Raw genomic sequence first — 8,423 nt, 5'->3', positions numbered from 1 at the left:
GCTATATAATTGTTAAGCCTATGCTTCATGCTCGAAGTTTCAAATTCTTTTTTTGTGTCTCTCTTTTTTTTCATTCTCTTTCTTCTTTTTTTTTCATTCTTTCGAGAACCAAGCCCAGCCAAAAAATGAGGTAAGGGTGGGATTGATTCCAGGTCTCCACACAAGAGACTTTACCATATACATCCAGTTGGCAACCTCATTTTCAAAGACATGTAGGTTCATATGATTTGTATTCTGTGCCTTGTTATGAAGTTGTTAAAAGATAAGGGGAACTGAAATCTCATAATAAAATTTGTCATTAGTTGATTCGACAGCGATGACCTTTAAGACTTCCTAACTGATTGTAGCATAAGTATGATTAGCATTCCAATAGGTGGCAAATGAATTGATGGGTAACGAAGGGTCATGAGCTCCTACATTACATTATCTGTTGGGGCTTGCCTACATGAATTGTTGTGAATCAAATGATCTTCTTACTAATTCAAATCATTATTTAGATTGGTTTAATGGAAATTCAATATTTCTGTTCACAATGCCTGTTTAAATATTATTCAAAATGTGATTTGTATTGACCAATTTGATTAGTTTGTAATTATTTACATATTAAATTGACATCCTTGATCCTAATCATTTTTTCTCATGTCATTGTGATTTGGAGTTTATCTGTGTCACTATTGGTTGAAATTTAAGCCATTACTATAAAACACCTCATAACTAAAGATAAAAAATATATTGTTCACAGTTTGTAATTTCAGATTCATATATTCTTGTTAATAGTATTTTAGCACATATCCTATTGAAAATTTCTCCTTGCAGTTAGGCCTCAAAAACTGAATAGGCTATGTGTGCTATTCAAAGTTTTAGATTCTTATAGGTGTATATTTGCAGCTACCTGTCTTCAGCGCTGTTCAAGTTGCTGCTTCTATAGTGAGATTCAAACACCAAATTGTGCTTTTTTAGCACTTCCCTCGCCTGCTTTGCCTATCGTTTGTGTTACCTACTCCTATCCTTTGTATCTTCTCCTACCTCTCTTCCTTCATTGCCCTAGCCCTTCCCTTCAATTGCTCTTTTCCATGAGCCCACTAAACCCTCCATTTTCAATCCCATCTAGAAGGGCCCTCTGGTCTTGAGCTCCTCGGAGGTCTTCTTTTTTAACCCTGTAGTTGGCTTGTCTGCTGTGGGCTTTGTCGGGGCCAGCTTAGGGATGAGATCGTTGACTGTGGTGGTAATGATCTCATTGGGAACCACTACTCGGGTTTCAGTAGCAAAAAATTAGGCATTTGGTATTATAGGCCATATCAGAGGGAAATTACAGGTCACTGGAACTTGTGCCTCTTCATTGACATCACCACGACTTGGCATTGGAGATGAGTCCTTGCCACTACATCTATCCACATCAAAGTGGCCTTCAACCAGGGCCTTTAGTCCTCGATGTTTTACCTGGATGATGTCCCCTCAACCCCTCACTCAGCTTTTAACCTTGAAGATGTTGGAAAGTATCATATCAAAGTGATTGATGTGGCGAGCTAGTATCACTCCCAACTATTGCTTATTACCAAAGACCTCATCTGATTAGTTTTGTCAAACACTGATGACCATGTCATTCTTGTAGATTCCAAAGAATGTATTGGGATTGGGTGGTTGTTGGGTCCTTGATAATAGAGAATCTCATTGCTTAAGAAAAGTGGCATAAAGAGGAAGGCAAGAGGAGATGGATTTTCGCTCTTTCTATTAAGTTTAATGGGTAATTACCAAAGATTTTTATGGTTTTCTGATAATCCAATGCCTAATATTTAACTAACAACCAATTCTAGGAAACTAGATCAGTATGGCTGCTAGAATATATAAATCTGCAGGTAAATATGGCCTTTTAAATGGTAAATGCACTATGATGAGGGTATTATATGGACAAGTATCCTAGAGAAAAACTGAAATCATGTATCATGAATGATATGCTTATGCTTTCTTATAACATCATCTCATTCAAAGGATCACTATTGCTGTAAGGTTTGGATTTAGATTTCTAAATTCCATATTCTTTTCTTTGTTGGAAGTGGTTATGTTTGCTTTAGCGATAGTCCCTTTTTGTGATTTTATGCAGTTTGAAATTATTTATTACATTCTACTTTATGTTTTAATTAAAATCTAGTTTGATGAGTTAGATTTTAAACATCTTTTTTTTTTTGGTAGCATTTTCCTTTTGACCAAGCTGTAGTAAGTCTTTATGATGTAAGATGTCATTACTGATCTCTTTGTGGTTCAGATTTTCAATCTGAAAATATGCGAGAACCTCGATAATTAATGTAAATATCTAGGACATGAGGAAATGTTATTTTTAAAAAAAATGTTAGAATATTATCTTTTGAGCATTTTATTGAAGTTTTCTGTAAGTAAACATGCACAACTTAAAGGCCAAGAATCCGCTATGCCTTCTTAAACAAAAGCAAATGGACATCTAAGGCTTTATGATCCATGTTCACATAAAAAATATATGCTTCCTCTGTGTGCAACAATATCTTGCCTTATAACAATTGAAGGACCTGCAGTCAGATTATTCAATTCTCCATGTTCGCATGAAAATATATGCTTCCTCTGTGTGCAACAATATCTGCCTTATAACAATTGAGACCTGCAGTCAGATTATTAAATTTAAAATACTGGCACATCTTGTTTACTACAGAGGCCTCTATTAATTTTGTTTTTCTCATTTGGAGCCGAATGCAGAACCTTGATGCTGTGGTGTGGTGATGTGACAATCATAGCCAATCGATCTTTAATGTGGATTTCACATTGCCATACACTGAATCAGGGGTGTCCATGCTGGTACCTATTAAGGACGAGCGCCATAAAAGTGCATGGACCTTCTTGGAACCATTGACTACTGATCTTTGGTTGGCGAGTGGTGCTTTCTTTGTCTTCACAGGGTTTGTGGGTGTGGTTTCTTGAACACCGGATCAACAATGAGTTTAGAGGTTCACCTGCACGTCAACTTGGGTACTGTCTTCTATTTCTCCTTTTCCACACTTGTCTTTGCACATAGGGAGAAGGTGACAAGGCAACTTGTCAAGGGTTGTGGTGATCATTATGGTGGTTTGTTGTTCTCATACTTCAGTCTAGTTATACTGCCAGCTTAACCTCAATGCTCACAGTGCAACAACTTCAGCCAACTGTCACTGATGTAGATGAGCTCATTCGAAGTGGGAACCATGTTGGATACTTGAATGACTCTTTCATGCCTGGGCTTTTGAAGCGGCTTGAATTTCAATGAGTCAAGGATTATAGCTTACAACTCTCCTGAGGAGTATCATGAGGCCTTGTCCAATGGAACTGTTGCAGCCATTGTTGATGAGATACCTTACATCAAAGTATTCCTCTCCATGTACTGTAACAAGTATGCCATGGTTGGACGTACCTACAAGACTGATGGATTTGGATTTGTAAGTAACATTTTCAAATTTGATGCATACATACAATAGAAACACAAGCATGCACATAAGTCATAGTCTCAAGCATTGAACTAAACCTGGAAAATACCTACCTTTAACATGTACACGTAATTATTTACTTTATCAATTACTAACTTGCTAGTAAGGAGTCCTGAAATCTATTAAGTAGAAGATAAAGAAAGGGAGCTAGTTCAACTTATGGTGTGAGATTTTTGCTATATATGCAAATAAAAAAAGGAAAAAGAAAAAAAAAGAAAAAAGATTGTACATTAGCTGTTATGTTTGTAGGGCAAAGTGTATTAGGGGAAAACACCCATGATATGGGCATGCTTTAAATGCAGAACTGAATCTATCCTTCTATATTATAACCATGACGGAGCATTATCTCATCTATTTTGTGTTTGCATTATGAATGAATATAACGAGAAAGGGAAGTTGTTGGCAACTTTATCGTATTCTTACAAGTTACAATTTTCATCCAGGCAATCGTTAGTGCCTGGGTTCTTTCCTGCAAGTTTGAGGCCCGTATCTTAACATACTTTCCTTCTATATTGTTTCAACACAACCATGACATAGTTTATCGGCTTTCATAAACTTCATTCTAGTAGAGCATATTCTATGCTCCACCAAGCATGTTATTTTTAACTATTCAATTACCAGTCTAACTAGAGATCCTATTTCGCATTCTCCTCGTTGCTACACTAATATGTCCTCACCAAGGAATGGCTGAACCGGCTGGTACAGGCTGGTTCAGCTATACCAAATCGGTCCGGTCTCTGACTAGTTCGATTTGGCGTTAGAAAACGTCACCGATCTGTATCGGCGCATACCGGCTAGGCCAAATTTTTTTGAGCATTGGATGCGTGAATTAGGGCCGAACTAGTGGTACCGGTTCGAGTGGTACCGGTACAGTACACCGAATCGATCCAGTGGCCGACCGGTTACGTCTATTAGTACCGGTTCGGCGATCCTTGGTCCTCACCTCTTCAAGTCTAAAATGCTCAAACTGCAATTTGTACGGCATTGTTTGTTTCATAATATCTCTTTACATCCAACTGGTTTGATATGCAAATGCAGGACGTTGGTGTCATTCTTCCATACTATGAATGGTTTTTTGTGGGCTAGTTGGTCTCTGTAATCTTTCGGAATATACAAGTTTCTAGAAATCCCAGCAAACATTATAATTTACTGATCCATCAAATTTAAGCTTAGGAGTAAATGCAGAGGGAAACTTGAAGCAACAATTCTAGAACCATCTTTCCTGACATTGTATCTTTGTTTATTTCCTCTATTACAGGTCTTCCCAAAGGGTTCGCCTTTGGTTCCTGATGTATCGAGGGCAATTCTAAATGTAACAGAGAGTGCAAAAATGAACGAGATTGAGAGAGAATTATATACGAATGGAAGCTGTTCTGACCAAAGGGATACAACCATCACTTCAGATAGTCTTACATTTAATAGTTTTGGGGTCTATTCCTCATAACTGGGGTTGCTACCCTTTGTGCCTTAGTTCTTCATTTGGGTAGCTTTCTTTATGAACATCGAAATATATTGAGAACTTGTGATTCGGAGAACTCTGTACGTCAGAAGTTTGCTCTGCTGGCCAAACTCTATGATCAAGCAGATCCATCCCTGCATGGACCAAAGAAGACAGGAACTGGGGATGAGCAGGTAAATAAGCGATGTTGTGCCTTCACTTCATAACAGCGAACTGCAAAGCCCCATCAAGCATCTCCAATTATGAACATGGATACTTTGGGCCTGAGGATGATACAGGAACCCCACCAGAGGAACCAGGAACTCCAGGTAGAGAGGTTGCTTAGTCGTAATCCAGACCCTCCATCATTTGCAGAGATGCTTAATGAGAGGTAATGTCATTTCCATGTCTAAATACTGATTTTCACTATTTTAAATGGTCATGTGGCTGTTCCACAGTTAACACCGGAAGGTCATTTGTCTAATATTTCTTTATTAAGCATGAAAAGAATCATGTCAAAAAGAGAGAGAAAATCTAGACATTAACACAATTATCTTTTGGTAATGGACAGCAGATGTGATCCTATTATAGAATCTTTTTCTTGATGATATGAGGTACTTTGTACGATTTCTGGTTGTTTTTGTTTTAGAAATGTGATTTATGATAGTTCTGTAGTTATCTCCTTGTTCCTAAATCTCTCAAGTTGGATGCTGTCACACTGGTGTTTTATTTAATTTAGAGGAATAAATGTCTCACAAATCATAAACACCATTTCAAGTAACTTAAGGCCTCATTTGGTATTCCAGTAGGAGAGCCGAAAAGCATTTCATGAAGGGTCATAATCTCTTTTGGATGATTTTAAGGTGCTTAATAAAAATAAATAGCTTTCTATCCCATCCAAAAGCTGAAAATGTTTACTAAGAAAAACTTCCAATTTGAAGCTTTTACGCAAAGCTCTATTTGAGAAAATGCAGAAAAATATTTTATTTTAATAAAAATTCTGCACAAATGAGAATACCTGTGCTAAATCTTCATAATTCTTCCTAATAATATAATATAATATAGTATAGTATCATATAATATAATATAATATAATACTATTATTATGTAATAACATTATTATATTATAATAATGCTATAAAATATTGTAATATGTTTAGAATAAATACAAAATTATTATTTTTCATAATTTCCGTGCTAATTTGTTCATAACATATTATATATTATTATTATAATAAAAGCATAATATTATTACATTATAACATTATTATATAATAATTTTATAAAAATAATTTTACACTTTAATAAATATAAAATTTATATTTTTATTATAATATTTATGTTAAATAACATAAAAAATAATTTATGAATTAAGAATATTTTATAGTAATAGTTTTTGAAAGTATAAATAGTTAGATTGCTGAAAGCATTGTGTAGTGTTTGTTATTATCATTTTCTGATACTAAAAGTATTTTTTCGAGTTGATTTATCAAATAGATATTAAAGTTCGTTGAGCAGTAAATAATTTTATTTAAAGCTCGATTAGTAAAAGTTATACTATCCCACTTCAATACCAAACTAGGTCTATGTCATAAATTTATTCTGTCGGCTTAGAATGATTTAGCCCGCCCTCTTTTTGTACATGCTTCTTCTTACGTAATGTCTGGCTGCTATTATTGATTGGAAATTTTTGTGGGGCTCACTTGACTGAGCATAAAGCATTTAATATGGTTCCTTATTAAGAGAACACTATGGCGGTGCATTATACCATCAACCCTTCATGAATTGCACTAAACCAGCAAGGTAGATGAAAGTTCGTACCTAGGGTTGCACGCGGAAACATTTTTATCATGCCCCAAATCTGGAGCATGATATGGTCATGCTATCGGAGGGTACAATCCACGATAACACGAAGCCAATGTTACATTTAGCTTCCAAATCAATTTCAAACAAAATAGAATAAATAGGAATCCAATTTCATTATCAGGAAATACAACCAATACTAGTTCAGAGCGTCTAATTCCAAACATAAATACCAAAACCATAATCCTTACTATTCAGAAATCACTAACTACAAATTCATAATCAACTGAAGAACTAAAGTTCTGCTCCGCTATATAGATTGCCAACTAAAGTTCTGCTCCGCTATATAGATTGCCAACTAAAGTTCTGCTCCGCTATATAGATTGCCAAGCTTGCAAGTGCGAACTTCAAGTCTGTATCATTCTTCATTCCTATCAATCTTATTCGTCTGGAGAGAAAGAGAGAGAGAGAGAAAAATAGAGATATGTAAGCGATTTGACAATTCTGAGTAGGTCAGACCTGAGTGATTCGATAAATAAATCATAGGCATGGGCTCGATTAGAGTCAAGATTAATTAACATGGTTCATCAATGAAGGTTTTAAGTATATTCAATAGGGCCGGGGTGATTGGTCTAGTAAGCAGCCCGAGCATCAGGGAGGATCAGGGCCCTTTACAGGGGTTAACTTAGGCTCATAAATCAGGTTGACAGAATCCGATACTGGGTTCCATAGATCTTTTAGAGAGAGAAAGGAGAGAGGAGAGAAAAAGTAGAGAGAGGAGAGAGACGAAACAAGAGAGAAAGAGAGGGATGGCTCTCTCTCTCATCTTTTTCTTTTCTTCTTTCTTTCTCTTCTTTTCTTCTTTCTTCTTTCTTGGCAACACAAAAGAGAAAGGGGTGGCCAGTGGCTGAGGTCATGGTGGTCCGGCGAGATGACGGCCGGAGGGCAGCCGATGGCGGTGGCTGGCCAGCTGAATTTGGTGGAAGGAAGACCGAAACAGGGGTGCCCTGTTTCGGAAGAAGTTCTAGCGATTGCCGGCTCAAACTAAAGGAAATGGAGGCCCAAAACATTAAAGAAGAACGAAGAGAAGATGGAGAACTCATACCCCAACCCTGCGAGGCTTCCTGGCGACTCTTTCTGATGAAAATCCAAGGAAAAAACTCGGAATTGGAACTCAAAATAAGCGGCTAGATCTCGGTCTTCATTGATGGAGCCAGGAGGAGGAAGGAGGATTAAATTGGCTGAATCCTAAGAGTTCTAGTCAAACTCGGATTGCTTAGATAACTTTAATTTTTGCCAGAAATCGGGGAAGAAGAAGACTCCAATCAAAGCCTCTTCTCTGCATCGTGCCATAGGCACGATTTGCCTTAGCCCTAGCCTCTTCAGGGCAGGCCCACAAGCCCAAGGGCTGGGTTAGGCGCTATGTGGCTGGGCCTGGCCACTCCTGGTCGGCTCACGAGAACAAATGGATGCTAACTGGTTCAGTTGCTAAAATAACCAGGAGAGTATCCACCATGTCCCATCCTTTGTTTTGTGCAATGCTTGGAGGCTATACAGAAAAAGTTCTCTTGCGAAGTGGCGAGAGGCATGGGTAGAACTCCAGCTATTTGTTGTGAAGCAAGGGACTGGTTTATTATTAAATTGGTAAATGGCAGATAAGAGACTGGTAAATTTTTCGTGTGTGTATTACAAAGTAT

The sequence above is a fragment of the Phoenix dactylifera genome, unplaced genomic scaffold, assembly GCF_009389715.1.
Source record: "Phoenix dactylifera cultivar Barhee BC4 unplaced genomic scaffold, palm_55x_up_171113_PBpolish2nd_filt_p 000728F, whole genome shotgun sequence".
NCBI lineage: Eukaryota > Viridiplantae > Streptophyta > Magnoliopsida > Arecales > Arecaceae > Phoenix > Phoenix dactylifera.
The sequence above is the reverse complement of the archived record's forward strand: the minus strand, read 5'-3'. Positions refer to the sequence as shown.